The 13879-nt window shown below is 38.2% G+C and overlaps 1 protein-coding gene across 1 annotated transcript in view; it reads left to right on the plus strand.

Moving 5' to 3' along the window:
- The window catches only part of ttll12 (tubulin tyrosine ligase-like family, member 12), a 38659-nt gene that overhangs the window by 7872 nt on the left and 16908 nt on the right, over positions 1-13879 (plus strand). The window lies entirely within an intron of this gene.

Here is a 13879-nt window from a genome sequence, read left to right on the forward strand (position 1 = left end):
TTTTCAATGAAGCAGTCAAGCTAATTGCAGAATTGCTCTGAATCAAACACACGCCATCGGAATCATTTGAATTGGTCAGACAACACACTTGCACAGTAAATCGGCTCAGATGATTCGCTCTCTCACTGAACCACAGGTCATTATGCTTCTGTGTAATGTGTAATTAGCAGCAATGTTAAATGGGTCATGATATGTCTATTTTTCATTATTTTAATATGTTTATTGAGGTTGATTTATAATTTTAATAACGTTTTTTACACACACAAAAAAACAAATATGTGTGGAAAAATGGGTTTCCAACCCCTCTGTTTTTTAAGGGGCGGCTCCTTTTAGACTTGTCAGTAAACGGCCACTGTTATGATTGGCTAACGTCATTGCATAGGAAACAATATCGACGCCCCTTTGCTGTTGCATGTGAGTGTGAGTGTTGTGAAAACATCCATGTAAAACCATCATTCACAGACAAAGCATTATAGTTTACTTATGGTTTGCGACGCAGCTGCTGTCAGATCTAATACAGCTGGCTGCTTACAACAAAACTTTATTTGCTAAATCTCCATTACACCTTGCCTCTTTTACAAAACAATCTGCAGTCAAATGCTCTGAAAAGAGCTGCACATTTCTGGATAAATTGAGTGTCATGATTTTTTTGTGTAAAATGGTGATCGCGATTCTTCCATGATTCTGCAGAAAAAAAACATTGGAGAAATATTTGTTTAGTTTCCACCAAAGCTTGCTCTTTTTCTCTGTAGATCATTAAACCGTTACACTGCCTCAGAAGTCTGTCTGAAATAAGTTTTGTGAGGTGCCTTTGTTCACAAACGCTGGCTGTGAAGTCATTGCCTGACAGGGCAGAGAAGCAACAAGTCAGACTCCTACGTTTTCGGAAATAGCCTTTATCTAGTGTGAATGGCCTGTCCTTGTCTACACTGATAACAAGCTTTCAGATATTTGTTTTCTTAAGGGAGAGCAGACTCAATCTCCAGGTGTCTGCATGGTTTTGTAGCTTTGTGCCTTGTGCTCTGTGGTGGGATAATTCATCTTGCTCCAACATTTCCTGATGGATTCTCCCTGTAGGATTTTAGCAGAAATAATTAGGCTGTGTTTAAGCAGTACATGGCTCTTTCCTTTTATTACAATGACAAATCTACATTAGAGTGAACAAGAGTTGTTTTTAAGAGTCATTTACTGGAATAAGCCAATATCTGTTGTACTGATATTGATATCTGATTTGATAAGTATGTTTTTAGTATTTAAAGGCAGAACCACTGTTTTGTCATGTGCATTTGCATATATCAGGCATTTCTGATGTTAAATGCTGTAGTTTACCTCTAATTTTAACATATGTCAATGGTTTATTATATATTCACTTATGTGTCACACTCATTTTTCATTGGCTTCTTCTAATCTTGTGATTCTTTGATCATAAAAAATATGAATTATGTTCCAGGAACAGGGTTATTATTGTTACAACTATTAAAAACATTTCTGTTCATTTAAATAATGCTGAAATAAAAAAAATAATAATAATTTTTTAATCAAATCAAATCATTAATCAAATTAAGTTGGTGATGCAAGGAGGAGATCCAGTCAGGTGATAAAATCTATTTTATTTTCTTAGCAGCAGACGATCAAATAATAAATAATATTTCATCCATAATCAGGATTTAAAGATTAATAAAGAAACATAACATGAACAGTTAAAAATGACTTCTAATATTTCTAAATAAAATTTGTCACACTCTCAGTATAATAATATTCTTGCCTAAAAAAAAGTTAAGTTGTTGAGAGATCTCTCTTTAAAAAGACAAATTGCAAAAAAGTCCAAGGATAGACTGACCTGAAATTGATCTCCCTCTTATACAGTTGCTTATTTTCATAGTATCCTCTTTTCATAGTATGTTGCAGCAAAACAGCCCCACAAAACATAAAGATATCTAGCTTTTATGGTTTCACACCCTGAGATGTGGGCACATACACACATCGTCCCGTACCACCATATGTGTCAGGAAGTCGTTAATATCAATGCAATGCAAAAGAATGAAACTGCTATACAACATCTTCAACAGATCCACATTATACATTTTATAAAAATTTCTCTCAAATTCCAGATGGGGTCTCCCCAAAACTCTGGCTTTGTCATTATTGTTCTGTATCTCCTCTCCTCCAGTTTAGCCTGCACCTCCAGTCTCCAGTCAGGACCCCTTTCTCTTTCCCTCCCCTCTCGTCTGACTAGATCTTTTCCAGATGTTTCATGTGCATTTTTCTTCTCGTTCTGTGGCTTCAGCTATGTTATAGAAAATCTGCAACTAAGACTTTGTGACTAAACTTAACTTACGAAACAAAATTTTCAATGGAAAAAAAGACCAATTGACCAATTAGACATTGTCTTTATTTTGGGGTGTAACTATTTTCTCCTTCCATCACATTATAATCAACGTTATCTTCTCAGTCACATGGTTCCATATATTTTCGCTCTTGCAGTGTATATATTTTAGTCATGATTTCTATAATGAGAATATGATACATTTTACCCAGAACTGATTAATATCAGCATTTGGGATTTAACAAATTCAATTAACAATCCATTTGAATTAACAGGACGTTAGAGAAATTCGTATTTCACAGGCATACTTTGCGATATTAATCCCGTCTGAATCTGCCAAGTCATGTTTTTCCTACACAACTTCTGTAAAAATTCCAGAGCAAATTACCTACTATTTTCCCGCAAACGCAATGGTCCTCTGAGAAATCGAATGCCGTCTGCGATTGCGAATGCCTGTGATTGCCAGAATATTGTATTACATTATACTAACGCTTCTCCGCATGTCTTTTTTGACCTACCTGAGCTACCATTCGCTCACCAATCTTTCGCATGCTGTCATTTAATTTCGATGTAGATGGTATCCGACGAAAAAATGTAATTAATAATTAAAGCTGCAAGCAGCCTCACAGGGGCCAAGCCCTCCAATGGTTCCCTGGGTTCAAAAAGTAGCTAAAAATACTTTGCTTTCAAAACTTTATAAGAAACTTTAATAACCAAAGTATTCTTACTATAGCAGTGCAGAGCCGCAAGAACAAAAACAGCACAAATTGAATATACATGTAAATGTACATCAAGCACAGCAGCGCAGCAAGCATTTAAGCACCAACAGCAGTGCAGAGCCGGAAGGAATTTAAATGACAACTTTATACACAATTTTAAAGTTGTCCCACACAGGATTCAAACCCACGACCGGAATGGTTCGGTACTCGTGACATGTGGTTTAGCAACTTGCGCCACTCAGAGGACGTGAATTATACAGCTGCTGAGGAGAGGCTTCAGTGTATGAATGAGCACACAAAATCATGTTAACGAGATTAGCATGCTAAGCTAGCTTAATGCTAATGTAGCTTATGGTTATCCTGATAGCTGAAGAGCCACATTAGAAAGAATGGCATCTGGTTAGCATGCTAACCAATTATTATGCTAAGCTAACTAGCATAAGGCAACAAACACAGGCTAGGTCAACTTTGGAGACGAATATCTCGGGAACGGTAGCGAATATCAAAAATCTATTCAGTCATTTCTGTGCGGCTTGGTCCAAAGATCATCTGAGCGAACTTTGGGCAAAATTGAGCAAGATTTGAAGGAGGAGTAGCGAAAAAACTGTTTACCATTTGCTTCAATATGGCGGACAGTCACATTGTTGGAAAATGACAAATGAGATATCGTCGGAATCTGCATAATCCAAGGAACGTAATGACATAAAGAAATCAAATTTTAACCTATGTTTTCAAAAGTTATAAGCATATTTGCAAAACACCTTATACCTCTGGAACACTAGGTGGCGCTGTGTTCAAAGTTCTCAGGTACCTTCAGGCCATGCTAATGATGATCCTTACCAATTTTGGTGCCGATATGTCATATACTTTATAAGATAATGCAATTTATGACAAAAATCAAAATGGCGGACAAGTGGTTCATCCAATCCTGGCAAAATCAGTATCCACGGATTCGTCATGACCCAAGGAATCCATAGATACCAAATTTATGATTTTCTGACAAAAGTTATTGGCCAAAATAGCCATTTTCCATATCTCATGACCCGTAGGTGGCGCTGTTCCCAACTTTGGCAGGGCATACTTCCGATGAAGCGTACCAATTTTCGTTTCGATTGATCAATTTTTGGCTGAATACAGCCTCTGAACCAATTTTGGGTCGACCTCGTTAACTTTGTGACACCATAACTTTGAATAAAAAAAATCTGTTCACTCACTTCTGTGCGGCTCAGTCCAAAGATCATTTGAGCAAATTTTGGAGAAATACTGTATTGAATACTGTACTTTTCAAAATGGCCACTACTGTAATGGGCGGAGTCTTAATGTAAGGTATTGGTTGTGATCAGCATGATGAGAGGAATCAGATGTACTAAGTTTCATGTCTCTAGATCAAAGGGTTCAAAAGTTATAACCATTTCAATGTTGAAATTTTGAACTGGTGGTGGCGCTATAGAGTTGGTCCTAGAGGCTCAAAAATTGGTCTAATTACTATTCATTAGCATCACTAGAAGTGTACCAAATTTCATCATTTTCCTATGTACGGTTCATAGGGCTGCCATAGACTTCCATTGGCGGAAGAATAATAATAAGAAGAAAACTAACAGATACAATAGGGGCTATCCCCTTCGGGGCTTGGCCCCTAAATAGAGCCAAATCGCGGAAACTGCCCATTTTAATCTCAGTGTCAGGTCTCTTATGTGGGTTTATTATTAATAGCCCACATAATCTCCCACATTTTCATAATAAATTAAAATGATATAAATAAATAAAAAATTAAAAGACTGCACAACACATGATCATTTAGAATCAGAATCATATTTGTCCTACTAGCAATTTTTTTATTTTTTTAGAGCAGTGTTTCTCAACTGGTGGGTCGCAACCCAAAAGTGGGTGTGCAGTCAAAGAAATATCAACTCTCAAACATTGACTCTTCTGTTAGACGCAGTTTAAGTAAAGAGTGCCTGAGGAAAAGCGTGTTGCCTGATTCAGTATCTGTGGTCAGATGAGATGTTGTCAGGCTATAGTGTCGTTGTTTGTGAGCATAATTGTTTGCACAATACAGCTCTCAGCCTTTCTCTCTCTCTCTCTCTCTCTCTCTCTCTCTCTCTCTCTCTCTCTCTCTCTCTGCATGTTCACATATGTATGTTCACATCTGTTTTTCGTTATCTGCATATATGCTTCCAAAATGTACTTTTGCAGTCGGTAAATGCAAGATGGGTCAGTGGGATTATTTGTGGGCCAACAAGGCAAAGAGGGAGAAATATCTCTTTTGTTCTAGAAAGCTCCTATAGATGGACTTGTTATTCTCCGTATTGTTTTTGCGGGAAAGGATTTGCATGCAGGTATTATGTTCATTATATTCATCAGGAGCAGTTTCTGCATGTTTCATCAACAGTTCATGTTAGGATTACGTGTTTTCCATGGTAGCTGTTATCTCTGTGGTATATGTGACATTTTTCATATTCAAATTGATTCAGTTTGCATGCGCTTTTGCATGCCTTTTGGCTTGGAGAAGAATATTTCCTGATTGGAAATCAAGCAAACCATCTATTGTTTCACTCTGGCCTAGTGATGTGAAGCTGTTTTTGAAATTGGTCTCTATAAGATCAACTAAACGTTTTTATTCAGTATGGACTCCATTGATCTCATGTTTTGAATAGGTTGATTGTGAAATGAAAAGGCCTGTGCACATTGTAACAGATAACGCAATCAGACACAATGGGTTAACAGTTATGTAAATTATTTCCTCTGTTTGTATTATCAGAACTTCGAGATTTTGTTTTTCCATTTTGGAATTTGTATTTGTTATGTTTAATGATTGTTGATTTTTTTTTTTTTTTTTTAAATTTTCAGTTTCCAATTGATTCAGTTTTATTATTTTTATTGATGTCTTTTATTCACTTCTTTTATTAATTTTTCCTTTTTATGTTACATTATTTTTCCTATACATGTTATTAATACCTTTTTTTCCCATCAGAATTGATTACGTGATGTACCTTTGTATCAATATGTTTTCATCCTGTTTCCATCTCTGCAGATAATGCAAAATCTGCGATATTCTCTTAATGTTGTTCAAGTTTATTTGCTCAAGTTATTCCATATGCCTTACAAGGACCATAGTGACTTAAAAAGACCAGCTAGGGTACATTTTGTCTTGAGTGCATCACTAAATGGTTGCAAGGTTCAAAAGGTAACAGGAAGGAACTAGGGCTTCTGCTTCTGCTTCTCTTTTTTCCTCTCCTTGTCTTCTGCAAATGTCTTACTACTTTTTCTCTATACTCTGATCTTTATAAACTTCATTGTGAAATACAATACTTTGGATATTAATGCTTAGATTTATTTTTCTGTCTTTTCTTGAAACTTATTTGCTACATTTTAATAAGATATATTTTAATATTTCTTAAAGGGTTTGTTCACCCAAAAATTAAAATTCAGTTATTTATTACTCACCCTATTGTCGTTCCAAACCACTTTGACGCTTCAAAAAGTTCATAACGAGATCATAAAACTAATCCACATGAATTGAGTGGTTTGGTCCACATTTTCTGAAGAGACTCGATCACTTTATAACAGAAATAATCATTGATCAGCAAACATTAACAAGCTCAACCGAACCTGTTTGACGCATGAGAACAAATCTTTTTGTTTCTCGCTGAAGCTCAAACGTGCTGCGTAACACGAGAATGAACCTCATTTGTTCTTGCTGAAGCTCAAACGTGCTGCGTAACACGAGAATGAACCTCATTTGTTCTTGCGGAAGCTCAAACGTGCTGCGTAACACAAGAATGAACCTCACTGGTTCTTGCTGAAGCTCAAACGTGCTGCGTAACACGAGAACGAACCTCAATGGTTCTTGCTGAAGCTCAAACGTGCTGCGTAACACAAGAACGAACCTCATTGGTTCTTGCTGAAGCTCAAACGTGCTGCGTAACACAAGAATGAACCTCATTGGTTCTTGCCGAAGCTCAAACGTGCTGCGTAACACAAGAACGAACCTCAATGGTTCTTGCCGAAGCTCAAACGTGCTGCGTAACACGAGAATGAACCTCATTTGTTCTTGCTGAAGCTCAAACGTGCTGCGTAACACGAGAATGAACCTCACTGGTTCTCAAACGTGCTGCGTAACACGAGAACGAACCTCAATGGTTCTTGCCGAAGCTCAAACGTGCTGCGTAACACGAGAATGAACCTCATTGGTTCTTGCAGAAGCTCAAACGTGCTGCGTAACACGAGAATGAATCTCATTGGTTCTCGCGGAAGCTCAAATGTGCTGCGTAACACGAGAATGAACCTCATTGGTTCTCGCGGAAGCTCAAACGTGCTGCGTAACACGAGAATGAACCTCATTGGTTCTCGCGGAAGCTCAAACGTGCTGCGTAACACGAGAATGAATCTCATTGGTTCTCGCGGAAGCTCAAACGTGCTGCGTAACACGAGAATGAACCTCATTGGTTCTCGCAGAAGCTCAAACGTGCTGCGTAACACGAGAATGAACCTCATTGGTTCTTGCAGAAGCTCAAACGTGCTGCGTAACACGAGAATGAATCTCATTGGTTCTTGCTGAAGCTCAAACGTGCTGCGTAACACGAGAATGAACCTCACTGGTTCTTGCGGAAGCTCAAACGTGCTGCGTAACACGAGAATGAACCTCATTGGTTCTTGCGGAAGCTCAAACGTGCTGCGTAACACGAGAACGAACCTCATTGGTTCTTGCGGAAGCTCAAACGTGCTGCGTAACACGAGAACGAACCTCATTGGTTCTTGCGGAAGCTCAAACGTGCTGCGTAACACGAGAATGAACCTCATTGGTTTTCGTGGAAGCTCAAACGTGCTGCGTAACACGAGAATGAATCTCATTGGTTCTTGCTGAAGCTCAAACGTGCTGCGTAACACGAGAATGAATCTCATTGGTTCTTGCAGAAGCTCAAACGTGCTGCGTAACACGAGAATGAATCTCATTGGTTCTTGCAGAAGCTCAAACGTGCTGCGTAACACGAGAATGAACCTCATTGGTTCTTGCAGAAGCTCAAACGTGCTGCGTAACACGAGAATGAACCTCATTGGTTCTTGCTGAAGCTCAAACGTGCTGCGTAACACGAGAATGAACCTCATTGGTTCTTGCTGAAGCTCAAACGTGCTGCGTAACACGAGAAGGAACCTCACTGGTTCTTGCAGAAGCTCAAACGTGCTGCGTAACACGAGAATGAACCTCATTGGTTCTTGCTGAAGCTCAAACGTGCTGCGTAACACGAGAATGAACCTCATTGGTTCTCGCGGAAGCTCAAACGTGCTGCGTAACACGAGAATGAATCTCACTGGTTCTCGCTGAAGCTCAAACGTGCTGCGTAACACGAGAATGAACCTCATTGGTTCTTGCAGAAGCTCAAACGTGCTGCGTAACACGAGAATGAACCTCATTGGTTCTTGCTGAAGCTCAAACGTGCTGCGTAACACGAGAAGGAACCTCACTGGTTCTTGCAGAAGCTCAAACGTGCTGTGTAACACGAGAATGAACCTCATTGGTTATTGCTGAAGCTCAAACGTGCTGCGTAACACGAGAATGAACCTCATTTATTCTTGCTGAAGCTCAAACGTGCTGCGTAACACGAGAATGAACCTCAATGGCTCTTGCATGTCAAGCTTGAGCTTCCGTTTACCACAACTGATGTGTGAGGGATGTTTATATGTGAATAAAAGCATAAATTACTGTCAACGGAGGAACAGAAAACTCTCAAATTTCACCAAAAATATCTTCATTTGCATTCCAAAGATGAACGATAGTCTTACGGGTTTGGAACGACATGAGGATGAGTAATTAATGACAGAATTTTAATTTTTGGGTGAACCAACCCTTTAAGCTTAATTTTTGACACTCTTGTGTAAGACTGCCCTTGTTTAACTTCTTTCCGTTATGTTATGTGCACATCATGGACACACCTAGACAAAACAAGAACTAGACCTTGGCTTGGACACACTGGTACACTCGCACAAACCCAAGGCACGCACCTACATTAGACCGCTCTTACTTAATACTATATTTCTTAACATGCCATGTATGGTAAGGTCTGATATTTGAGTACTATGATTGGATGTGCGGTCTAATGTATGTGCGTGCCTTGGGTTTGTGCGAGTGTACCAGTGTGTCCAAGCCAAGGTCTAGTTCTTGTTTTGTCTAGGTGTGTCCACGATGTGCACATAACATAACGGAAAGAAGTTAAACAAGGGCATTCTTACACAAGAATGTCAAAAATTAAGCTTAAAGGGTTAGTCCTGGATGTTATTGCCTAATCTTGTGTGTATAAATATGACCCATCTTCCTTAATAAATGGGAGAATGTTGTGGTATGACACTGGCTTTGCGTGGACTTGATAATTCTCCCGAGATATTTCACGCTGCTGCTGCCGACACACATCACGGAAGTTTATGCACCTGTTTCCAACTGATGAATGATGATTGATAGCATTGAGGCTTCAGATAGTCTGCTTGAAAATTAACCTAACAATTTATTATTCCTTATTCAAATTTGATCTCTAACATAATCATTGCTCGTCTGCCTGGATCTCACTGCATCACTCTGCAACATCAAAATAAGTTATTTTGTTTATTTTTTAATTAATGTGGTTGCTCATACCAACTTATTAGCTTTACTGTATTAACAAAAACTAGTTTGGGACTGCTATCACAACACACTTTATGTATACTACAATTTATGTATATTAAGTAAAGTGGCATGGTACTTGTGTGTGTCAACCATGTAAGGGGGGGTACAGTTGTAAGACCCAAGACCAGATATGATGAAAGAAGACCAGGAGTCGTTAAGTTCAATCAAATAGGTAAAAATTTACTGAAGAATAGTTTGCAGTTAAATTGGTAGAGCCAGCATCAAAGTCTCACGAGGAGGTCACAAGCCAACTCTACCTTACACAAAATCTCACACCAATTATACCTTTTCCAAGGACATGCATCACATAATCTGTTACTTCTAATTGGCTAAGAGAACATAAAGTCTAAACAATAACACATTTTTGATAGATAAGTGGGTATATCGCTGTGAATCAGAACAGTTGTCACCCAATTCTAAGATTTAAGTCCTTGGTGGTGACCTTTCAGGGTCTGAGAATGGTGTCTTCGAGTTCATATGTTGTATATCACAGAGTTCAGAACCTGCAAAGAACATCAAACGCACACACACAACACTGACGAACAACAGTCCTCTTCAAGGCTGAAGAAGGCCTGAGCTCATTATCAGAAGAACAGTACATCATAACAGACTGAACACATTTCACTCCTTAGGAAAGCAGGAACGATAATATGCTTTACTCTCTAGAGAAATACACATGAGGATGTTCACTTAATGAACATAAGGTGAAATTATGTATAAATTGACCTTCGAACTTATACAAGTCACCCAAGACAGATATATAGATGCAGATAAATGGATATAGTGACCCTCGAACTTATACAAGTCACCCAAGACAGATAAATAAGCAACACATGGGTACAGAGTCCTTCTCGCCGCTCTCTGAATCCCAAGAGAATTATCATCAAAAGGCCCCTTGCATGTGAACACAGCCCAAGGGCACACATTTGAATGCACCTAAAAGAAATTTAGTATTTTTAGTAATAAAATTTATAAAATCAGGCAAATATGAAGAAACCCCTCTGTAAGACCCTTCAGAATATAGATAGTAATAAAACTGTAAAGGTTGGTGTATGTAAGTGCTACTGAAGTGGAGATTTCTGACTCGTCGTGGCCTAATGTTTAAAGAGTCAGACTTGTAACCTGAAGGTCCTACACAATACCGTTTACATTTTTTTAAATGAAAGAAGTCTCTTATGCTCACCAAAATTGTTTTCTTCTTCAATTTTATTCAAATAAATGCAGTTTTAAAAAAGTGCAATCGAAAAAATTAATCATTATTACAATTTAAAATAGCCGTTTGTTATTTAAATACATTTTAAAATGAGAGTTTAAATAAAGAAACATTTATTATTATCAATCTTAAAAACAGTTGTGCTGCTTAATATTTTGTGGCAAATGTGATACTTTTTTTTTTTTCAAGATTCTTTAGATAGAAAGTTAACTAGAACACCATTTGTTTGAAATCTTTTGTAACATTGTAAGTGTCTTTACTGTCACTTTTGATCAATTGAATATGTCCTTGCTGATGTTGTGGAAATAATTCTATTCGAAAAGTGAGGAGGAAGGAGACAAGTGGAACCTTTGAAAAGTCAAAGTATCAAAATGTTTATTTCTTGCAAGAAATTGGCATTCACATACAGAGAGCATCTGATATGAGAAGGCAAGGGGTTAGTTCCCTTTGCCAAGGTTATATACCCTTAACACATCCTGGGTAGGCTGCATCTGGTAGGCTGCATCTGTCTCAAAAGATCGCCTTCTTTACCTTAAAAGGAAACGTCTTTGTTCAAGATCTCTTGTCTAACATAAATTCTATCTAGACAGAACAATACCATGTCTGCTGAAGGTTCCTGTTCTTAGCTGCTGCTCGAATTCACACATTTTGCCTATCTCTCGTTCGATCAAAGCTGCGCACATACACTCACCTAAAGGATTATTAGGAACACCATACTAATACTGTGTTTGACCCCCTTTTGCCTTCAGAACTGCCTTAATTCTACGTGGCATTGATTCAACAAGGTGCTGAAAGCATTCTTTAGAAATGTTGGCCCATATTGATAGGATAGCATCTTGCAGTTGATGGAGATTTGTGGGATGCACATCCAGGGCACGAAGCTCCCGTTCCACCACATCCCAAAGATGCTCTATTGGGTTGAGATCTGGTGACTGTGGGGGCCATTTTAGTACAGTGAACTCATTGTCATGTTCAAGAAACCAATTTGAAATGATTCGAACTTTGTGACATGGTGCATTATCCTGCTGGAAGTAGCCATCAGAGGATGGGTACATGGTGGTCATAAAGGGATGGACATGGTCAGAAACAATGCTCAGGTAGGCCGTGGCATTTAAACAATGCCCAATTGGCACTAAGGGGCCTAAAGTGTGCCAAGAAAACATCCCCCACACCATTACACCACCACCACCAGCCTGCACAGTGTTAACAAGGCATGATGGATCCATGTTCTCATTCTGTTTACGCCAAATTCTGACTCTACCATCTGAATGTCTCAACAGAAATCGAGACTCATCAGACCAGGCAACATTTTTCCAGTCTTCAACTGTCCAATTTTGGTGAGCTTGTGCAAATTGTAGCCTCTTTTTCCTATTTGTAGTGGAGATGAGTGGTACCCGGTGGGGTCTTCTGCTGTTGTAGCCCATCCGCCTCAAGGTTGTGCGTGTTGTGGCTTCACAAATGCTTTGCTGCATACCTCGGTTGTAACGAGTGGTTATTTCAGTCAAAGTTGCTCTTCTATCAGCTTGAATCAGTCGACCCATTCTCCTCTGACCTCTAGCATCAACAAGACATTTTCGCCCACAGGACTGCCGCATACTGGATGTTTTTCCCTTTTCACACCATTCTTTGTAAACCCTAGAAATGGTTGTGCGTGAAAATCCCAGTAACTGAGCAGATTGTGAAATACTCAGACCGGCCCGTCTGGCACCAACAACCATGCCACGCTCAAAATTGCTTATATCACCTTTCTTTCCCATTCTGACATTCAGTTTGGAGTTCAGGAGATTGTCTTGACCAGGACCACACCCCTAAATGCATTGAAGCAATTGCCATGTGATTGGTTGATTAGATAATTGCATTAATGAGAAATTGAACAGGTGTTCCTAATAATCCTTTAGGTGAGTGTATTTTTCACACTTGGAGTACACAAAAGGTCACTTGGAGTACACATAGTCTCTTTGCTACTTAGTCTTCTATAACCCAGAACATTTTGTTCCTGCAAGCTTGTCTTAACTTATGCATTTCTAAAAGCTTGGTTACATATCTTTAATAATGTGCTTTAGCTTATATGATTATATTTCTTTAAATGCTTATGAGTAAAAATAAATGTTCAACGTTAATACAAGTTGTACACACCCAGAAGTAAAAACACATCTAAAAGTAAAAGAACACATCTAAAAGTAAAAGAACACATCTAAAAGTAAAAGAACACATCTAAATGTAAAATTTCCATTACACTGAATAAGCGTGTTTATTTCTTTTAAAAAATAAAAACTTACTGACCCCAAACTTTTGAAGGGCAAAGTAAATTACCAGCTTTAAATTATACATATAATAATATTTAATTTAATAATAATATAATTTGACTTAAGTCGGGTGATTTGTGGGTTTGTAGAAGCATATCTCAGAACATGTTCTGGACCATATGTGTCATGAAATTGTCTCAATACATAATTTACATAAAAGAATGAAGCTGCTCTTGCCCCTACATGCAAGATGTATTTAATGCAGACATGATGGTTAAGATAATATATTTTATCATTTTAACAAAAACATTTGTTCTACTGTGCCACAGTCTATTGGAAACTTTAGACTTCTGCTCATGTCTTACAGAAAGAACAAAAGGTCAACCTAAGTCAACTACATAGAGACATCAACATTAATAAGTGAAAAGAGCATTGAACATACATTTCAAAAGATAATAATGATAAACACAACTAACTACATGATTAATTAGATTTGATTAAATTATTAAACAAACAAGATATATAGAAATGTTTCCGTTTTCTGCTTCTCCTTTCTCTTTTAAATCAGGTAACTTCGGTTGATTCTTACATCTTTAATGAGCACGTCTGTCTTTACTGACTGGCTGTTTTAGTGATCAGGTACTCCACCTCTTTCTTTTTATCTCTTGAATGACAAGATCAAATAGATTGCAATCTCTCTGACCTTAAGCTCCGCAG

Source organism: Abramis brama (assembly GCF_963993115.1).
Source record: "Abramis brama genome assembly, chromosome: 4".
Classification (NCBI taxonomy): Eukaryota; Metazoa; Chordata; class Actinopteri; order Cypriniformes; family Leuciscidae; genus Abramis; species Abramis brama.